This window comes from Struthio camelus, chromosome 3 (genome assembly GCF_040807025.1).
Source record: "Struthio camelus isolate bStrCam1 chromosome 3, bStrCam1.hap1, whole genome shotgun sequence".
NCBI lineage: Eukaryota > Metazoa > Chordata > Aves > Struthioniformes > Struthionidae > Struthio > Struthio camelus.
The window spans coordinates 70,876,064-70,899,222 of NC_090944.1; the positions used below are offsets into that span (position 1 = coordinate 70,876,064).

At 37.5% G+C, this 23,159-nt stretch overlaps 1 protein-coding gene across 11 annotated transcripts in view; it reads left to right on the forward strand.

Annotated features, from left to right (window-relative positions):
- TMEM200A (transmembrane protein 200A) overlaps positions 1-23,159 on the forward strand; it is a 55,443-nt gene that overhangs the window by 27,018 nt on the left and 5,266 nt on the right. The gene's annotated exons all lie outside the window — the stretch shown is intronic.

The window sequence follows — 23,159 nt, forward strand, 5'->3', positions numbered from 1 at the left end:
TAGGCATAATCCTAACAGACATTTCTAGATGAAATGTTACTTGCCTTACTAATGCAAATTTCCTGTTGAGAATTGTTCACTAATAAAAGTAGCATTTGCTTAAACATAAATCTTTGAAAAATCTTCTAATTCATGACAGGTAATTTCAGAGATAAAGAGAAAGAGAGAAAAATCATATCTATTTACTCTGCCTTCTATTTGGAGTAAATTAAGTTCAAAGATTCTGAAACAGCATTGACTGTGTTACAGGATGTCCTCCACACCAGAAAATGAAATTAATCAGTTATTGCTGTGTTAAATGAAAATGAATTAGTTGCAGACAAAACACTGTACTTTCATTAGTAATGCCAAGATTGAAATGTGAAGATATATATCTTCACCTAAATGTTCACAGATAAACAAAAATAATTAAATTCTCTGTTGTGCAACAGATACTCTCTTAAGTATATGATATTTGATTTACAAGAGTACACAGTCGGTTCTTTATATTTTTGTCTGTGATGATAGGAGAATTTCATTTTTGCTAATCTGGAGCATCTGGATTCAGGCAGTGATTTGAGAAAATGTTTGTGTTCATGCGTAGAGCAAAGAATCCATTTAAGTTGCACTGGCTGCAAGTTTATCTTATTTTTAAAAATGTTCCCCTGAAGAGCATAGTATACAATCTGATCTCAAAATTCAGTGAGCATCAGTCAGGATGATTCCACTGATGTCACATTTGTTCAGTGAGTAGATCTGAAAGAAAAGCTTTGCTTTGTGTGTTTTCAAATGATTTCACTAATTGATTTCAAAGCAAAGTGAATTCTGAGTATTTACTTTAATTTCTGAAATGTTTTTAGCAACAGAAGACATTTAAAATTTATCTATTAAATCAAATTGTTTCAAAATTTACTTGACTTAGTTCTTTGCTATCAACTTGAGGAAATGCAAAGTGTGAAGCAATACCCTACCTCATTAGAACAGTAGTGAAATATATACCCTGCTGTGCACGGGTGTCAAGTCCTGCGCAGCCTGGATAGGGACGTATATACCCTGCTGTGCGTAGGTGTCGACTCCCGCACAGTGTGTAAGACAACGAAGAATCATATTCAGTGTGTCTGCCCCATAGAGTTTACAGTCTAACATATAGGTCTTCAGCTAGAAGAGTAGAAGGGACAAGAGACTATGAAAAGCAGGATTCGGAGTGGCAAAGGGAAAGTTTTTGTAAGAATTGTTCTTACAAAGGACAAAATTCTTTACAGAAGGTAATCTGAAAGGATTGAACCTCAGATAAGTGACAAAATAACAGGGGACAGGATGAAGACAGATCACCGAGTATAACAAGAAGGCATGGGAGTGTTTCTCTTCACACACATGAAAACCAAGCTATATTAAATAAATAAAACAAATTAAAACTAATCAAAGGAAACAAGATTTCACATTTCATATTAGAAATCCAAAACTTTTTGTGCTTCAAAATATTAGATATTTACGGACCGTATTTCTAGCTATAATAGTGGAAAATTAAACCAGTCACTTTTTGTTATGAAAAAGGTATTTAGGGAAGAATTTGTTTTCTGTGGTTGGTTTGCCTTGTATTTGACAGCACAAGGCTTCTTAATTGTGTTACCTGTCAGAGGGAAGATAACAGACTAGGCGTACCACTGCCATGATTCACCGATACAGTTTTTACAAATACAGTTTCAGAAAATGATTAAGGTTCTGCTTGCTTTATAACAAAGTTGGATAATTACTACTGCCTTAATTGCCATAACTGGATAATTGTTCTGAAACCAAATTTTGAAACGGTGTTCTTTCTGTTACACAGTGGAGCACTTGTATTTATGCTTTCATAATATTATTATTATTGACTGATAGTCTAGAACATAAGATGTTGCATATTCTCTGTTACTATGGAATTGTCCCTTTGTGGGTAGAAAAAGACTTTGGAGCATTGTAGTGTTTGCTGAAGACTCTATATATTCTCTCATTTACTCAATGGGTTAGCTGTTAGTATACAGTGTCTTAAGTATTTGGGAGGAACAATCTAAAAAATTTTTTTGCCTTTTTTTTGCAGTTGTCAAACATATAAAGAGCTTAAGAAAATCAATTGCGATGAAAGTGAGGAAAAAATAGGGCAGCTTGGGAAAAAAAATCTCAACTCCCAAACAACCCAGAAGCAAGTACAAGGATAAAAAATATGCAAAATATAAGCCTTTTTCAGCTGTTTTGCAGGATCAAGAACAAGGATTTGCAGAAATGTCCTTATATGAATTAAAATCACCTATCAGTAAAAAGTAAATTGCAGATGCTTCTGAAACTGCTAAGGAGCCACAGACAGTAACAGTGCTGGACTGTAGAAATCTGAAAACCTGTAGTCCATTTAAAAGAAGCAGCCTGATCCTGCAGCACTTACTTATGTGAGCACCTCAGCATCTCTGTATGAATCTTTTACATAGGAATTTCAGCAGGATTACATTTAAGGAAAGACCTGCATGAATAGGAGGAGATTATTAGGACCCAACCCCAGTCCATGCTTCTGGGAAACGTTCACTGCCTTGCAACACTATTTGATTCTTCACTTGTTTGTCAAAACTTTAATTCAGTTTCCATGTTTCCTTGCAACTTTTGATGGGACCAAAGGCTACAGTCCACCTCTTGTTCCCATTACTATCATTACTTCAGAAACAGGGAAACGTGTATTTAGAATTTGGGAAAGCAGGAGTAGAAGAAATAACATGATACTTGAATATTTGCTTTGTGTTGAATGAATGCGTAAATGAAGTTTAATATTCAAGGTGTGCACCATAGGATAGGGCATTTTTTTTCAGCCTGTAATATCCAGTGATGTTTCACAAATAATATTTTTTGCATTTATTCATTGTAATAGACTTCAGCTTAAAAATAGCTTTGTTTGAAACCGTTTAGCTACTTTGCAAAGAGCAAACCCCTCAGTTATTGATTGGTACCAGGTACAGTGCTTTCCTCTTTTTAAATTTCTAATTCATCAAATGCATCATATGTGAACATAGGGTACATCGTTAGAGTGGTCTTAAGAAGTAAGAATTTCTGTATCGAAAGTGAGCTTCAAACAAGCAGAATGGTTTACCCTAGCTTATGCCTTCCTGTTGCACGAGCTTGTCCTCATTGTACCTGCTCTTGTGCCTTTATTTGTACTGGCCACACCCAGTCCTGATTTCCAGCTCTGTTGGTCTCAGTCTGCAAGTTGCGGAGCATATTGCTTCAACCCAACAACGCATGGAGCTTCACAAATTTTAGCTTAGCAGATGTTAACGCTCGTAAGTAATGCTGTCAAGGCTAGCTGCAATATTCGCGTTCTGAAAGTTTGGATGCATTGAAATGCGCTGGTGGATCAGACAAGCACTCAGAGAATGGAGGAAGCATAGCATAATATTACTAAGAGTTCTGGAAGTACCTTTACAAATTATTTCATTAGGAAGAGAAACAACAATGGGTTGTTTCAACATCGCAGGTATAGCTTGAATCAAAAATGCAGTTGACTTCAACTGTTTTGGAAAGCCTAGCTTGTTTAGCCCAGCAAAATGAAAACTCAGAAGATAAGTATGTCAGCTGAAGGACAAAGTCACCACAAAAACATAGGAGACAAATGGGCATAAATTACCCAGGAATAAAATGGAACTGGAAGTGAGAAAAAGATTTCTAGGCATCGAGTCAGAGTGATCCCCATAGGAAGATGGGAACAAAACAGTTCACCTTTAAAATAGGGGCAGTAGATTTATTGATAGAGTATAAAAGGGTTTTGATTGTAAAGTAATGAACCAGAGATCCTTTCCAGTCCTGTATTTTAAAACAGTAAATGATGTTCCCTTTACCGCTGCTCAAGGGACTAAACCACATTTCCCCCCCAAGATGTTAGTTTGATTGTAAGAACAGCATTTTTAAGAAATGCCCCAAAAGCTATTTTTACCTAATAATTGACAAGAATTTATATTTGTAGAAGTTATTTTGAATGTTAAAATGCTCTACTTGACATGGTAAAAGAATGGGTTTCATTTTCATTTTAAGTGGAGAAAAATCACAATTAATGCTGAATAGTAGAATACTAAATTTAAAACATTAAGTGATGCTAGACAGCGTGTAGCAGCCAGCTTTAACGCTTCAGCAAGGCAGACTGTATAGAGAAAAACAAAGCCTTGTGTAATTTGTTTATAGCGTTTATTTATTTATGTGTAAACAAATAAGTGTGTGGTGTATGCAGTAATGCATCTCTTCTGTAATACTTCATATTACAATAGAAAGACATACAACTTGTCATCTGTTTGAATTTACATCTGTATAGCTGCGTTCTTGTTACTAAACCTAGTAGTAGCGTAGTAATACAGGTTAAGTACTCAGCTAACGGAGAGCTTTTGGAAAAACATTGCTGTTGCCCATATGCCACTGTAATATTTTATGTTAAAGAATGTTTTGCATGAACATTTAATATATATTATTCTTTTTCCCCTCCCCTGTAATTTACTACGGGAAAGTTCTTGAGATTTAAGGTGGGCTGTGAACTTCAAGGAAACATATTTTTTAAAGAGAGAAATTGAAAGACTTTCTAATTAGAAAAGCCCCTCACCAAAAGACTGATCAATCTTTAATAGTAAATTTGCTAACCATTTGTAAATTAATAGTGTTTTTTATATTCACAAACACCATTATATGTTTTGTTATTATATAAATCCTACTATACTTTAAAGGAGTCATTCTGAACTTGGGCATCATTTAACATAATTTAAGTCTGCTTTTTGTATGTAATTCAACATCTCAAACAGACTGGACTGCTGAAATAAAGAATGAAAAATGCCAAAGACTTTATCTCAAAATAATGTCAGGCATCACCACAGAAAACAGATTAGAAAAGCCAGCAATATGGCTTCCATATTTTTGTTTAAAATGGTTTCCCTTCTTTTCCCCATTACTGATAGACAGTAAAGCCTTACAGCATAGTTCTATAGATAGCAAGATCTGAGTTCATCAGGTGAAAGTTTGCTTGAAGTTTATAGAAAACAATTCTTTCTAAAATTAATGTATGCAGAGATTGAAGCAGGTATGAGGAAGGAATAGTTGTCTACTGTGGAAGAGCAACAGTTTTAACTTAATTACATTGTGATTAGTAAGTAGGAATCTGAGAGGGTGTTGGGATATTGTGGTGTCAGAGCAAAAGAGCCCTGGTCCAATTAATAGCTAGAAACTGGGAAGCTCTGATCCTTAAATGCTTAAAGCTAAACCTTGTTTTTAATCGCAGGTTCAGAGCCTAAGGGTAACAGTGTCAACAACTTTTTAAGTAATTTGGGAGCTCAAGTTTCATTTTGAATGAAGGCTCCAGGTAACTTCTGAAAAATGTACTGAATCACTGTTTAAAATTTTGCCCTAAGCTTTTTTTAATGCATCAGTTATTCCATGTAGAGGAAATGGATATTCAACTTTTAAAAATGTTTTAAATTCTACTGATGATAATCTCCTGATGACATAATTTCTATAGCTATATTCCGGACATCCTGGAACATGACTTTATTGTGATATTGACTAAGAGCAGGTTCTGGTATATTGGAGTCTGCTTATGATTTTGTGGGCAAGAAACATGAATCTGGAGTTCTTAGCTTGACATAACATCTCTTACTGATCCCTTCCCTCAGCCAGTGGAGTAAATAAATATTTGTCATTAATCCACAGCGAACGTCAGTCCTCACGTTGGCGCTGCGTGGATGTAACCTAGTTACATTATCAGTGAAATAAAGGTTCTTAAAAATTGAGCTTTAATGGCACCACATGTGCTGTCAAAGGGAAAGGATAGGAATAAAAACATAGGTGAATGAAGTTGTTCTGAATAACATGTTCCTATTGCAGCCTATAAAAATCTAAATCTGTAACTCCTTCCCCAGTACACGTGCTAAGTTCCTACTTGCCCTTCCTTCATCTTGTTCTTATTATCCATGTATTTTTTAAAGCAATAGATTTGTGATAACTGATTCAAAGAAGTGCAAGAAGCTGATGTGGGGCATATGGTTAGGCAGTGCTGAATCAGAGATGCCAATGGAGGACAGCATCCAGTGTGAAGGAATGGGGAAGAATAAACGTAGCCTGCACTGCAGAAAATCAAAACAGGGTTGGATTAATCAGTACAGTGTGTATTAGGAGGAGGCCGAGGCAAGCCCAATTCAAATGCATTTCAGCATGTCACAGCTCTCCAAGCTAGAGTATCTGTAATTAAATTGAAAAATCAATGTTAATGCTCAGCTGGGTCACACAGCTCAAATCAGAAGATAATCAGGAAGTGCTAGAAAATTGGAGGTTTCATAGAAATATTCTGTTGGCTGTATTGCACTTCATCAATGTTCTTCAGTAATGCCTTTTCAGAACAAGTACTACACTGCGGTATAATGCAATTAGGACCATGTGAGGCTCACAAAGGACAGATGTCGCTACACTTATTCATGAGTATAGCAACAGTAGAATAGAATGGGGAAGGAGTAGGGTGCTGCGTCATGCATGGATTGTGCGTTGCAAAGGTAGAGTAAGATGCTGCATTTGTATCTCTGCTTCTGGCTACCTCTGCTGTCTAGCCGACAGAGGTCTCAGAACTTGAAGCTTGAATATCCTAGCAGTTCTGAAAGCAATTTAGGTGACGTCATGGTCCTGCTTTAGGAATTACATAATATATGTCGCACTTCAGATACAAAGAAAATTAGAGTCTCCTCACATATGCCGATCCTCTGAAAGGAAGGTCACATAGTATGATATTTAAGGCACCAGTGGATGATGGTGTCATTAACACTAGTACTCCTTCCTGATGTTTCTGTAATGATTTTAGTATAAATGGGAATTTTTGTCAAGAAGGTTCTGCATGCATGGGAGTCTTGTTTGGTATGATGTAGGAGATGGAGAAATAATAATTCCTTCTACGCTACTTTAAGGATTATTTAGGAATCTGTCCCACTGATCCCAAAGCAAGCGGACTCATTTTTCTTGTTACAGAATCCACTAAGATTCTGGTCTACCTCTGTATTCTCAGGAGTACACAAAGACACTTCCTATAAAATTGATCATATTTTTACTTCTCAGGTATGAGGATTTCTGGCTGAATTTGTGGCTCTGTATATGGATTATGATCTGAAAAGTGAGGATGAGATGACACAGTTGAGTATCCGTTTTCTGATTCCAGTCAGCTTAAATAAAGCAGACAAACATCAAGCACTGTGGTTCTAATTCTGTGTCCCTGCTTTTAGGAAGGCTGGCAGTGATGAGCTGACTGTTGTGCTACTGTCATGGCAAAAGCATGTAGCGGCAGCAGTTCTCTTCAGAGACCAGCAGGTTCAGTATTGACATCAACTTTTCCTAGGTATATGAAAGGCTTCTTCTGTGCATGGGGCACAAAAGCCTGCCACATGTTATCAGTAAGCAACCAAGAGAGCTCTACCGTATCTCTCTATGACTTCGAAAAGTGTGATATGGAAGTGTATGGAGACGGACTGTCCAAATGAAATATCTAAACACAGCTTTAAGTTGATCTGCAATGCTAGGGATATTCATGTTTGCAATCTGCAAGTGACCAGAAGTCTTCTACAGATAGTCAGTAAAACTTGATAACAAGTAAGGATTTACCACAGCAACAAAAATATCCACATGTTCTATCTTATTTTTTGACAGCATAGCAACTACATTTCTGGTATGTGGTATCTTTGAATCTTTCTGTTCCAAATTTAGCTTACAAGGGCTACAGCAGCGTATCCTTTATTCTGACCCATTCTTTCACCCACTCAGCAACTCAGCTGTGAAGAATTGCAAAAAACTTGTGGTAAACATTTTCTCAAATCCACAGCTATTTGAAAGGCAAAAGCATCAGAGTTGGCTCCAATTTGGAACGCTCCCAGTTTGGATATGCCTAGCTTATAACCACAGGCTGTGATATCAGGAGAGAGCAAGAGCAGCAGTATGCATGTAGTAGGGTAATACAGTCTCTTTTTTCAAGGGAGCCAGCTTACCTAGCTTTCTGAGGCTTAGGTGCTTATGGACAGTTCAGAGTGCTGTGTACTTTTACTGATTACCGGTGATACTGAGTCATTACAGAGCACTCCATGACTTCTTTGAGGACTGTAGCAAGCTCTGTATTGTTGTTTTCTTGTTGACGTCTTGAGAGATGTTCTAGGATAATGAAAACTGAAGAAGAAATGCAAAGCCTGAAAGAAGCATCTGGGAAGAGGTCATTTCAGCCTCTGGACAGTTGTTCCTCCTTTCTATAAAGGGAAAACAATGTGATGTGAAAGGAAAAGGAGGTTCTTGTTCTGTAAAATCTTATCCTCCAGCTAAAGCAGGAAGATGCAATCAGCTTCCAAATCTGCCAGCAGCTGCAAGTGTATCTGACTAGTTAACTCCCACAGACCCTACATATTTCCTACAAATCAAACAGTTCTCAAGATCAGATGCTTCGTTTACCTTCCCTTTTGGTTTCAGTGTCACCTGTTGTTTTTCTTTCTCATTTGTGTAGGTCATTTAGTTGGTTTGATTTTTCCTTGCCTCCTCTCCTGCTCTCATTTGTTATCTTCATTTTTTGGCATTTACATTGGCTAAATTACATTCTATCACTGACATTCCAGGCTGTTTGCACATAGTTGCCTGATCTGGTTCATCTCTTCTGCCTCTTTATTCACTCTGGGTGGTCCTTAATGTTTGCAGCTCTATCGGCCACTATTTCAAATGTCAAGCTCAGTTCATGTTGCATGGAACTTTCTCCTTGTAATATTTGCTCTGCTAATTCTTGGGCACATTTCTGAAAAAATAATGTTTGTTCTTTTACTGTCTCTTATATCTGGCTTCCTGTGGCTGGTTACTTTTGCTGCAGTTCTTTCATTATCTTGAACAAGCACTAATTATTTTCTTCACTTTTCAGTCCTTTAATGAACTCACTAACCCATTGACTTTCTCGTGATTTTCCAGCAAGCACCTCTTCTGCAGAAGTAAAGCCCTCAAGTTTTCTGCAAGGAAATGAATAAGCTGACTTTGTATCTATCTTCAGAACTGGCCTATGTTAGGACAGTATCTTGCAACACTGGAGAATGGTTGCACTACAGACGTGCACTGGCTGTTAGCTACACTAATCCTGATGACCTGAACTGTTCTGTAATGTCCCTTGCATTTATCTATTACCTCTTATTTTATTTATATATTTTACTGGCGTTGGCCCTGTCTTTTCAGTGGGTGGAACAGGCATTGACTGATTTAAACACAAGTGTGAGAGAAGTAGAGTCCTAAACAGGTATTTGTTAAAAAATACTCTAAAATTTTTTGTACATTCTAATAAATGTCCTCAACTATGCTTGGATATTTTTCATATTGTTTTCACTTGTTGCTTTAGCTGTCTAAATAAATATATTTAAAGTACTTTAGTAAAACATTGCTAGCCCTCTATTAAAAAATAATTAATGGATGACATCATTGTATTTTACCCTGTCCCCTACACGCTGAAGTGAAAGTTGTATGATGGACTGCTGGCAGCTTCTTACTGCTCAACCTATAGCGACATTTTCGATTTATGTCCCTTTTCCTATTTCTTCCTGCTTTTCTTATACATAGTGGATAATTTCCAGTAGGTTTTTAAAACAGAAAAAAAGCGACCCACGATGTATCTGTTGCTACTCAGTAGTCTGATGAGAGAGTTTTACTCACCTTCTTTTCTCATCAGCAATACATCCCTAAGTTGGGTTAAAGATTTAGACCCAGCAAACTGAATGATACCAGCAAGTGCTCTGTGTTGAGCTGAAAAGACCCTAGAGCAATAAGATATAAATAAAAATTTTACATTAACTGGAAAAATTTGGCTCTATACTTCCTCTTTTCTTGACTTTTAACTCCTTATACAAACCATCTCTTGGATGGTTATGCTGTCTGTATTTGCATTACAGATCAACCAGAAGTTTTAAACAAGAAGCCTTAAATAACTTCAGGCATACATTCATTTTAATTTAAGCATGCCTTACTTACATTTAAAGTGCTTTATTCTGAATGTTATGCTGGCTTTGTGTAAGTCAGAAGGATTTCTATTAAAACCAAACTGACATATATCTTTGTAATTAACAGTGACCAGACTCAGGCTAAAGAAAAGTAAGTAACATATTAATAGCATGAGGTGATGTAGCAGTATCAGTTTAAATGAGGACCTCAGAGGTCTTTACAAAATATGATTTTGCAAGTCATTTGTGAATAAATTGCAACATATAATACATGCTAATAGAAGTTGACATCCTCTATTTAAATTAAAGCATTATCTAACATCAATCAACGTTGACATCTATCTTGATGATATTGGCCAGCTGCGATCTCGTCTTAAATTACACAGGGCAGCACAAGTATGTTAAAACACAAGTGTATAGACTTGATGAACGGAGAGCATTAAAACTGAGCAACGCACTAGATAAGCTAACATGCTGTCTATCTGCAACACATCAATTAATAGATCTTATAACTAGGGCATCCGTTTTTGGCCAGCAGTACCATTTGTCATTCCTCATGTATTAGAAATATTCTCATTTTTTGCAGGTCTGCCAGCCTACTGTTCCACTAACTCTCTTATGGAATCAATGTGTCACGGACATAACTGGAATAGCTGAATGGAGCTGGTTTTCTGCAAATAGCAGGACAGGCACATGCTGATTCATAGAAGCACAATAAAGTAATAGCAGCTTTGCCATATTTCAGTGGCCTTGATCCTGAGACAAAGCTGCGTATATTTGAAATTTAGGCCGATAGGATGGAGCGTAGATGTCTGAGGTGAGGGAGACAGACCTTGTATGAAAGCAAGACCTTATGACAAAGGTTTTATGACACGTGTGAAGTCTTCTGTGTGAGCAAAACCTGGATATTCTGGAAGCAAGTAGAAATTAGGAGGTGTCATCATACGAAGCAGTTCTTTTGCTCTGTTTCATTGGCTTTACTTTATGTACTAAGCAGGAATTATTTGATTTTAGCAGAAAAGGAACTTCCACAATATAGGAAGCAGGACAAAATCATGGGACACTTTGGTGGTCTCCTTAGCTTTCAAAGGTTCCACATTCCACATTTCTGTTGCTGCTGATACTTCTAACAATTCAAGCAGAAAGATGTTAAACGTTTAGGGGTAGACAGTACTGACCTGTAAATAACTTCAGCCAATACCTTTCCTCACACTTTCTGTTTAAGCATAGGCTGGATTGTTCAGAGTAAAAGAAAAAAGAAAATTGCTAAGCAGATCATGTATCTGTGCGAGTAAATTCTGCTACTAAAGCTCCTGATACAATTCTGTAAATGTAATCCACAGTGTTTCAGCATGCCATTCTCTTAGCGTTGCAATTATTGATAAGTTCCTTGGCTCCCTGTAGCTTCTTACTGTTTGCGGTATCCCTGTTTCTTTGGGCATTATAGTGGCCAGGAGAGTGGTTCTTATATGGCACTATAACAAAAATGATATTGGAGATACTTAAAGATAAAGAAGAAATTGTGAGGGATAATTTACATACCAGAAATGAGTTTAAGCCTTGACATTGACGTTTCCCTAATTTTATACATGTGCAATATTGATTTGTTGTTTTTCATGACTTGAAACTGCTTCTTTTATGCGTACTTTGTAACTTGCGATTGCCTGTCAACAAACTGAGCAACGGTATGAATGCTTCTAAGCTCTAATGATGCCCCCATGTGGATGTCTGGCTAGTTCACTTCAAGGTACTATTGAAGGCATAGTGGAGTTTTACTGTATATGTAATAGCGATTTATTTCTGTGGCATCTATTAGTGGGCAAAAAAATTAACTATTTTTGCTAAATGTGATATTTTTTGAGCTAAGTTTTCCATTCTGTGTGAAACACTGCTTCACTTCACTTTATTTTTCAAGAGGCAATTCCTGTATCTAGCATTTGAAACTATTGCTGACATATTGGGAATACCATCACACTAACCAGTTTACTTCTTTTTGCAGGATTCGTCAGACTCAAGAGGCTTTACATTCCATTATCAATTCCCTAATAATAACTATGACATACTGTGGTTTAATTGGTTTGCTAGCACAGAGTAACCTAAACTTTGTGCAGTTACATGATTTATTCTTGCCCCTGTGGGTGAATATAATTATATAATTATCTGAGAGGTCCCCTGCACCACGGAATCACTGAAAGTTAGTGTAGAGGTGCTGAAACTGTCTTTAAATGAGAAAGCACAGATATTCTGATGTTACTCTTTGTGGCAACAGACACCTTAGAAGGGGGCTAACTTATCTTTTTGTTGGCAGAATAAGTTAACTTGTACAAAGATCTTCAGTGTAACAAACACCCTAAAACTAACCCATGTTTTTTCAGTGCTCCTTTGAACATAGTTGTCAAAGAAGATTTGAAAGGCAATGATAGACCAGATAAGCGTGACTATAACGTAACTGCCACAACTGCACTGAAGCAATTATTCCTACTGGCCATGTAAACACTCTTCACATTATGGCTGGGACACTCAGGGAACCTAAATTCCAATTCTTACTCCAAGAACTGTTTTTGTATACTTTTCTAATGACTATTTAGAGAGAAAATTCTCCTGCTGGTTGAGTGACCTGGAACACAGGATGCACCACTTCCTGGGCGGGTGTCTTAGCCACTAAATTAAAACTACGCTTCCAGGGTCAAGTGAGAGTGGAGGCTTTCACAGTCACATTTTTCTTCCCAGGTGCCTAAGTTCTGCCAACTCAGGCATCTATCATCTTTTTTGTACCTCTGACATCTGCTGAGACTTTCAAATAGGACTGCATGGTGTAGGTACCTAAGCGCTCTCCTGAGTTAGGCTGCCATATCAGTTGGCTGTATGTGAAAACTTGGTAGTAGGTCTCCATCGGTAAACAGAGAATGATAGCCTCTGCAGTTTGGAAGATATATTTCTTACAGAACAAGTAGTATTTTCTAGGTCAGAAGGAAAGCTTTGCCGGGCACCTTAATTGTGGAATGAACAGTTCCGGATGTGATTTTGATCTTACAGTCATTGGACTGTTATGCAATGGGAAATTGTCCTTGTTAGAATATGCTAATTAACATGATTAATTAAGGATGTAGTGTAGATAAGGACATTTGTTTTATGTCATGATAGCTGGCCACTGCCTACATTAAGTGTATGTGTAAGCAGGAGATTTTGCTTCTGACTGTCTCAAGCTAAGAGATTGCTAGCTGAGCTAGGTAATGTGAGTATAAACAGTAGCCCAACCGTTTCACCATTGTTTGTTCTTATATACCTCCACACCAAGTGCCTACCACTGCTTTGCTAAAAAGTTATTTGGGATTTTTCATACAAGAACTGAAGAACAAGCAAGTTCTAGTGCTTGTAAATGAACATATTTCTGAACGTTTTGGTTCATGTTTCATATTTGTTTTTTTTAGGAAACTGAATTTATCCGTCTTCTGGCACACTAGGCCCCACAGTGTTTAGTCATGCCTTTCTTTTGCAATAGACAACAGAGAACAAACCTTTTATTCTGCTTTTACACATTCTGCCCATCCAGAGTTCTTTTTAATATTTATTTCATGACTTGTGATTGATACTTGATCTGTACTCTAATCTGCGTTCTCTAAGCTTGGCTCTAAGTTCCTGTTAGTTTTGTGCGTATTGCGTTTTAGTGCTAGGGTTGCTGGACTATAGTATTGTCTTGCAGCTTTCATTTTCTTCCTCCTAAAAGAAGCTCCTTCTCCATATTCTTTGTAATGTCTAAGATACAAAAAATGAAAAAAAGCAAGCTGGAATAAATACATACACACCCACACGCCTCTTTTACATATTGTAAACTAGACTGTGCTCCTAAAGTGTTTATTTTCAATACAGAGATTTTCTTTCAAGTCATACTGCAAGCAGATAGATTGTATGGCATAAAAGATTTAAAATAGTCTATTTATTTCATCTATAAACATAAATAACCCAGGAATCTTTTCTGATTACTACATATGAACTCTAGTAACGTGAATGGACAAATATATCTAAAATATAATTTTGAATATTTGGCTAAAAAGCCAGTGTCTGTTTCCATTTGCAGTACTGGTTTTCACTAGAAAATGGATTTATGCAAACTAAAGTGCTAAACTAGCTTAGAAACAGATTTTGTCACTTTAGTCATAATGGACAGTTATCACCTTACTCAGATTAGGCTAAAAAAAAAACTTAGCTATTTTTTAGTAGAAGAACTCAAACAAAATGGAAAATGCAAACAAAATAAGCAAATAAGTATATCTAGGTTTATTTTTCTGTGTATGTATTCCAAGAATATTGCATATTGCAAGAACTTTATTAGTTATTCCCCTTTTAAAGCACCTTTTCTTGAAATCTTATAAAACTTCTCCTTTTGGTTGTCACAGTGTGTACTTAGCTCCCTTTTGATTTTTGTTGCTGTTCTGTAATGTATTTTTGAGCAAGACAGGGCACATCAGTGCTTAAGAAGAGAAAACTGTATGCACAAGTTGAAAAGTTCTCAGTGTACGCTTCTGAAAACACATTACGGTTCTCAATTTATTTATTGTTACAGTGAATTCAGAGGTTTCAGTTATTATTCCAGAAATATATATCCCATGTCTGAGAGCTCGTGCTTCCTTAGTGTCTCATCTAGAACATGAGCTAAGCTGATACAGCTACTTAGAGCAGAATAGCTACAAATTTTAGAAATCTGATGCAAAGACGGTGAGGCAGGTGGGTTTATGCTGGTCATGCATGAAACAAGTGTTTTGTGGCAGGTGAAGAACACAGGTTTGGTTCATTGGATGATAACTGAGAAGTTGTTCTAGGCATAAGACCAGGTACCAACTTCCTATTATATTACAACAGTTTTACATGGGTAAAATTCAGGAACTCCTGTAGACTTGCACCTAATTTACTGCAGCATATCAACAGACATAGTTGAAGGAGGCACAAATTTAAAAGAGTGCAATTGGGCCAAGCACAAGCTTGTAGAACAAATCTAGGCTAAGTCATGGAGCAGTGTCTTGAAAGCAAATTGCAGCAGCCCAAGTTGCTTTCTTCGCTCTTTGATGTGTACTCTGTGCTTTTGGGAGTGGCTAATGAGCTCTGTGTAATGCTGCGAATATTGAAAGTTGCTGATTTTGCACTGAATTACAGTATCTGACCCACTGGAAGAATCAGGCTGAAGGAGAAGTAACAGCAAAGAGATTAAGCAGCTTAGACATTCATCTTTATGCAATATTGCTCAATGTTCATCTTGCTTTTGACCCTGGCATACTAGTTGAAATAATTGACGTGTATGGCAGATACGTTAAGTGATGAAAACATTCAAAAGGGCTTCTTGGTCTGTGTGATTTGAAGAATGCAATCATGGCATTCCACAAATGTGAGTAACAGGCATTCTCACTTAACTTACTATGATATTTATCTCTATTCAGGAGTTTGTAATTTTTAGTTCAGATTCTATAGTTAGTTATTGGTTCACAATTTCAAGTTATTTTAGAGCCAAATAAAATTGCAGGTGATTTCAGAAGAGAATTTCACATTAATAAAATGGTAGGATCAGGTCTCTTGTGCCTTGCTTCCAGTTTTGGCCCCTCTCAGTACAACAAGGACATTGACAGACAGGAACAAGTTCTGCAGAGGTGGTTGGAGGCTGGAGTGCCTGCCGTGCGAGGAGAGACTGAGGGACCAGGGCTGGTTCAGCCTGGGGAAGAGACAGCCTTGGGGGGCCTAACAGCAGCCCCAGGACCTATGAGGAGGTCATCAAGAATTTGGAGCCAGGCTTTTCACAGTAGGGCATGCATGGCAAGAGACAACCGGCATAAGTTGCAACAAGAGAGGTTCAGACTAGGTTTAAGGAGAAAGTTTCTCCTCGTGAGGACAGGCAGGCAGAGGAGGAGGTTGCCCGGCAAGGTTATGCCAGCTCCGTCCTTGGAGATTTTCTAGACCTTACTGGAAGAAGCCCTGAGCAGCCTGATCTGACCGCAGGACTTACCCTGCTTGGAGCAGGAGGTTGGACCAGAGATCTCCTGAGGCCCCTTCCGGCCTGAATTATCCTGTGATCTTCGATCCTATATCCACATTGCATAAAAGAACCAGGGCTCTGACTGATGTGTTTTTTGTTCTTATTAACAGTAGAGGATTAGAGGTTTTTCCGATTGCATTTTTTGTGAACTGGGGTAATTTGATAGCCTATCTACTGAGTCATTATGCAGACACTTATAGTATAACAGCTTGGGGAAGGCTAGATTAGGAAGCTGGTGTACTCACAATCATACTTGAACTTTCCAAGCTGTGAGAGTCAGGCTTCAATGCAAGGAAAGCTCAGAACAGGAAGTGCCATGGCCCAGGCTTGCTAATTAAACAAGGTAAATGTGATCTCAAACAGAGATGTGATATATTCATTGGGAATATAGCAAATACATGAAAATAATCGCTTGATACTGTTTTTGCTATCTGGGTGTCCCTACTTACAGTAAAAGAAGGGAGCTCCAACAGCTACTTGCCACTTCTGAAAGTTGAGTCAAAGTCACTTTCATGAAAGGGAACTGTGGCTCTTTGTACAAAATAAAAGTACCTCTTTGCGTATGCTCCAAGCCATTGTGACAGTAGTTACAGAAATGCATATCAAAATGAGAGCTGTTGACTTTTATAACTCTCATAAAAGCCTGAATTTGTTGTTTAAAGATTTATTTTCTCAGTTTATGTTTCAATATTCAACTTCTTAGAGTGGAACAATAAGCTCCTTTCCCTTTTGTTCCCAATGTGCGTTCAGTTCATCCTCCAGATCCGTTCTAGTTCAGTGGTGCTCTGTCCTTTACAATTTGCGGACCCCTGGGTTCCTTAAAGCAGTAAAAATTCTACCTGTATATAGAAGTGTCTATATGTAATGTGCTGACATGCCTTTCCTAGTTATCTTTCCTAGAGTCTTTAGAGGTAACTGATGGACCCCTGTGGCCTTGCTTGGACCACAGTACAGATTTGAAAACCACTGCCAGACCAAGGTGCTTAGGTTTTTTAGATTAATGGATCTCAGTCAGACCACAAATTTCCTCACAGATTTTGATGTATACTTAACACCAAGCTTTTGTTTTCCACTTAGGAGCGCAAAGTTTTTACTGTTTAATATGCTACTGTAAAGCAGTTACAGATCATTTGGTACAGCTGCATGATACACCAGTGTCCAGGAAACCTCGGTTTTTAATCTCGGCTATGGACCTTCTGCTACTGCTGTCACAAGAAACCCTGGTGTTCTTGCATTGCATGACCCATGTGCTGCCTGCCTTTTCCTTTTTATACTGTGAAACTGTTTGCATGATTTGGCCTACTTCCATAATCTGACCGGCAGCTAGGAGGTTAAGAGCACATGAGTAGTCCCTAAGCTTATCCTTTCACAGGCTAAAAGAGGCAACATTAAAGGGAATTTGAACCCAAAGGGTTTGTTTCAGCTGGAAGTTTCAAAGCTTTACTGTTTTAAACAGGCATGCAATTTTCTGTCCTTGGCTTTTGCTAACATGACTTTAAAATCTCAGCTGAGATTTTAGTACCACATTTCTTGTGCTTTCATCTCACCTATTGTCAATTAAAGGTACGCTCAAAATACCTGTAATCATGAATACAAAAGATGCCTCTCACTTGCTTTTCCTTTTTAATCTGTTCAGTCAGCTCATTTTTTGAGGAATAGATATGAGGCGAGAGATGCATGGATAAGGTAGTCCCATTGATGTGTTAGGCGCTTGGGGGCTGCTTATGAAACTACTACTAAACAGAAATGTAATTTGGAATGATTCTTCTGCTTGTTGTGGAATTACCCTTTCCTTGGCTGTAGCTGGGTTGCCTCTGCCAGAAAGATTAATCCCTTGGGGCCTAAAAAATTGATCTAAAAGATCAAATTTTTGCCTTTGAGAAAGACTAAATTGCATGAAAAGGCAGCCTCTATGCATAGATAACACATAGATATATATTATACATCATTCAGCAGCAAAGTATAGATGTATTCTGTCAAATACAGCTTAATATTGATTTGTTTGCCCGGTTGCATCTCTAATTCTCTTATTATATTATCATTTGCATTCTTGATTTTGAGAAATATTTTATGGGTAAACGGTCTCTCTTATACTTCTTTCATTGCTAGGACTCTGGGTTTATCAAAGGTAAAGGAAACTCTCCTTGATGTTAAAATTTGTCATCTCATTAAAATTTGGAATTGAATCTCTTAAACTGTAATGAATACTAACAGGAAATAAACTTCCTAATCAGCTGAAATAATAATATAGCAGATGCTATGGTAATATCACTGAGGTTCTGTTACACTTTATTTCTTACTGTACTTAACCTTAATTCCTGGCTGAAACACAAGATTTGATTTCTTCGGGAAGTTTTACATAAAGCTAAAGTACAGGGATATAGTATATGCAGTCCTGATAATTCTGTGTAAATAAATTTCAGTCATTTTTTAAAAATTAGATGTTCCACAGTTTTTTAGTAAAAGAAGTATTCATGCAAACAACAAAGTTCATAAGCGGTAAGGAACACTGAAATGTATCTGTAATAAAACAATATTAAAGAAATACAATTTTAGTATTCTTCAGGCTGTTTCCTGCCTTTGCAGCTGGTACACATTTAAAATTCAATGTAAGATCTCAGTATAATTCAAATGGCTATATTTGTGTTCAGAGGACTAAGTTGTGGGTAGAAGTAATACCCACAAAATACTGTACCAAAATAGTTGAAAAAATCAGATAACTGCAAGTTGAGAACAGTTACTGAGAGCTTAATTAGATGTTTATTAGTTCGACAGTCTCTGAAAAATAAAAGTTCATAACAGTACAGTTAAGGTGATGCTAGTGATTTGAGAGAAAAGAGGAGTATTAAGGTGGTGAGCTTTGAAGGAGAAGAGAGAAATAAGTAATTCATAGCTTGTGGAAACAGGAAAAGTTAGTGGGAGCCATTATAGGATGCTATAAAACCAATTCCTTCCACTGAATCTTTGCTCTTGCACACACCTCTGAATCTCTAGGCTGCCTAGATTAGCACTCTCGCCTGAGTTACTGTTAAAACAGAAATCTGCAGTCTGTAATAGGTTCTTGCAGCTGACATCTCTCTTATATCTGGGCTAATGACTGAGTGAGACCCGGGGCTGTTTTTCAGATCCCACTGTGGTACCTCGAACCCACAATGCTAAGCTTGGGTGGACGGTTCCTGCCATTGAAAGGCCTCTGAGTGAGTCTTCTTATCTGCCATAGCTACCTGTGGATGTTTCTAGGCTGTTCAAGTTGCCTTGTACTCTGCAGCTGTCTGGAGACACCAGCTGCTCTAGCAGGTCCCCGGGTCACCTGCCTACTGCCTCTTTTCCTTTCTCTAGGCAGGCAAAATCAGATATGGGTAATGTTAGTAATGCAAATACACCATATTTATGTCTGATCATCAGTGGTAGCCTGATGTACTAATGCAAACACTGAAAATAGAAAAGAGTGATTATGATCCACATGTGCTAAATTACACACTTTGTCTATGATAATTTACCTCTGCCTTACCTTTTTATCACAGAGTGAATCTAACACCTTTGTTTCTTTGTTGATACGTGAGTTGTTTGATGTCCTGACTTGGTTAGGAAAACATTTCATTCCTTTCTGGGTAAATGCACATGTAGTGGTTACTCACAACAAACTGTTTTCTGAAAGCTGTTTTAACCTTCTCTCTGAAGTGTCTTTCATGAAAGCCTTTTCATTTGAGCGACATTTCCGCATATGGAAAAGTGGTAAAGGAGAATCCCTTCCAGTCTCCTTGGCAGCGTTGACTTGGGTGGCCACTGTAACGTAAGAAAGAAGCAGGTTTCACTCTAAATCCCAGACTGATGCTTCTTTCATCGTTATCTATTTTACATCCGGGCTGCACACCCCTTCCTGCCTGACTTTCTTCCTCTGGCTCCGGTATTATATCCTTAGACAGGCACCAGCTCATCTAAGCCTCTCATGGCTCCATACCTCCACATATTTTTCCAGGTCTCGTCCAAGTCCTTTCCTCAGGCTCCTTTTATTTGTCGTAGCCATACCGTCCTCTGCAGGCCCTACTGAGGCTCCTGTGGGTCAAATCTGTTTGTGTAGTAGCTGCTGCAGATGGGTCCTTTCTTTCTTTGTGTTAAGGGGCACATAATGACCTGTTACTCCATCTTTTGTTGGGTTTTTGTATGGCAACTCAAAGAAAGCCTTCCAGATATACAGGACTGTGCTTAGTGTACAGCCTGGATTAAAGGCGAAGCACATCTTGGTGAAGGCTATTAAGGAAGTTAGAATTGAAGCCTCAAGAGCCTGAGTCATTCTCTCTGTGCTAGCAATGAGGAGAGAGAGCAAAGGAGAGAGCGAGTAGGAGCTACTTTACTGGATCTATACTGAGATAGGCTTTTCTTGGTGATCTTTGAGTGGTTGACAGGGCTAGTGTCAGGGCCGCTTTTAACAACAGCCCAATACAAAGCAACGTTAATGTAGAGATAAAGCTGGGCCACTGTCTCTTTCAAGACTGAAACTATAAACTATGTAGGCCTTTGGACTGATGTTCTTGTTGAAGATGAAACAAATAAATAGAACAGCTATAAGGTTAGAGAGCAGAAGCTTTAAAAGAAACACTCAACATTTGTTCTTTAAAAGAAGCTTGACAACTGTGGTGCCTTTGTATCAGCAAGATAATTACGTTTTATAAAATGAATTGCAGGCCTATCCCTTTCTTTTCTCGTGTGTTCCACATCCATTTTACCATTGCTTGATTCATTTTACAGCAAGTGTGTGTCATCACTAAAGAGGATTGTGCCTGAGCTCTTAACATAATCTTACCTTTCTTCTGAGTCAATATCTTCTAAGGTTTGCTTGTTCAGATGTTTGAATTCAGACTTTTTAGTAATACTATATGCAGCCATTATATTAAGTACGTTACTGTGAATCACATTTGTTACGGGTACTCGTTATGGCTGTCATGTGGTGAAACTAAACAGATTTGCAAAATAATTCAGGTGTATCTCCAATGTCACTTTATTCTCAATATAACATTTTCTGGAAAAAAGTTCCCCATCTTAAAATGCATTTCGTTGTAATGAGTTTCTGAAAAGTTGTCTGTATGAAATCATCTTATACTAATACTTCTGTACGAATACCATTGATTTTATTAGATTTTATTAGATGTAAAAGAGATCAAAACTCAGCTGTGGAATGAAGCTTTAATGAAAGGAGATGTAATAATGTCGGTGACCTCCAGAAACGTATAACATGCATTCTTTTCTATGTATAAAATACACTTGCATCTTGTTACAGCCAGATTCTCTTGCCTATGTCTATGTTTAAGTTCAGGTAAAGTGGGTAGGGGAACAATCAGGTAGGGAACAATCTGTTGTTCTTTCGAATTACTAGAAGGAAGAGAGCCAGATGGCTTAAAGGTGGCCAGGTGGCTTAAGGGATCTCACTTTGGCTCCCGCTTTCACTTTAAAAGATCTCAATTTCTCTCCATCCTTAAAGTTACTGGAGAACAGTTATTAATGAAACTGAGATATATTTCTCCTGCGATCTTTATATAAGTCCGCAAATGAGAAGAATTTGCTATGGAAACATACCTCAAAATGTAATTTCTGTTGTCTGTACTTTCAGAGTTAGATGGGAATTCATACTAGAGAAATGTTTAAAATATTTATCAAGTGGATGTGAGCTTACTGTGTTCACCCTTTGCATCAGCTGGTTCAATCCAGGTAGCTGTGATAAGCATAGTGCTGACAGGCAGAGCTTGGATTCAGTACCTGACATGCCTGTGCAGTTTCTTGGCAGCTCTGAGAACGGACAGAGTGAGTTTGTGCCCGCCTGTAAAATACCACATGAACAAGGAAACTTGTTATCCCACAAAGATCTGGAATCTGTAAAAGAATAACGGAACAAATTAGATTATATGGTAAATGGTCTATTCATTTAAGTAAAGTGATGCTATAATTCTCTTAATTTATTTCATAGAGAAAATTAATTACTTTTAATTGAATCATAAAAAAATACAACAGCTTATATGATGGATAAGTCCAATTTATTTCTGCCTGGAGATTCAAAACATTGTTTTACAGAATAATGATATTTTGTTTTGTCAGAAACCCTTAAGCACATAGGCATATGAGGAAGTTTGGCTTTCATTTTTAAAAAATATCAAACTCATATAACCTTCTGTGGTGATTTTTTAAGATTTGCATTTAAAAAAGTTGGCTTGGACTATTGAAATTGCCTAGACAGCATAAAAATGAAAATGAATTTAAAAGGTTGAGAATTACCAAAGAGTTTGGGAACACAAAATCCCAAACTGCAACTGAAGTTTCTAAGATTTCGGAATAATCCTATGAATTTTCCTTTCAGAAATTCAGAAAATAACGTATATATCGATACCTGAGGTCTTTACGCAGGTCTTTCCTTTGTATCAAAAAGGTTTCTCACAGAAAGAAGGGGAGCGTTCTGTCCTTTAATAAGGATGATGCAGGGAAGGAATTCGGGTTGCCACTCTTTCTGTCTGTCATCTGAATTGCTGCTTAACAGATAGTAATGAACACTGAATACATTTTTTCTGGGTTAGTGCTTCCACTTGGCCACATGTCTCAAACTCTCTATTAATCTCATAATGAAGTTTACAGCTGGCAGGTTTGACTAATTCTCTTCTTGGATATGTCACGTGGCACCTGCATCATTGGGAATTTATGATAATATTCAAATACACAGCCCATCTGTTTGTTTCTCAGGCCATAATATACCTCTTCTTTTTTGCATGTGTGCACTGTTAGAATTTTTTTAAAACATAAATATTTTAAGATATCTGATGCAAATTACTGCCTGTAATTTGCAGGCAGTCAGCAGTTTCCTTTGCCTCTGCTTTTCTGCCTCTCACTTTATTCACCCTGTCCAACTTTTGCTTTCTGCGTGTAAAACCCTCTCCACCTTTGAAGGAGAGCCCTTTTCTCTGCAACAGGTTGTGTAAACCGTTCTTTATCTCTGAGCCTAGCAAGACCACTAAAGAGAATGTAATTTTTTCATAGCTTGCTTATAGTAGCTTAACTATATTCTATAAAGTATAGTAGCTTAACTATACTCTCTCTATATATAGTAGCTTAACTATACTCTCTATATATCATCCATTATAGTAATCATTAATTAAGCTCAGAAGCTCCTTTGGAGTCTGATTGTAAGATGCTGTATAAAA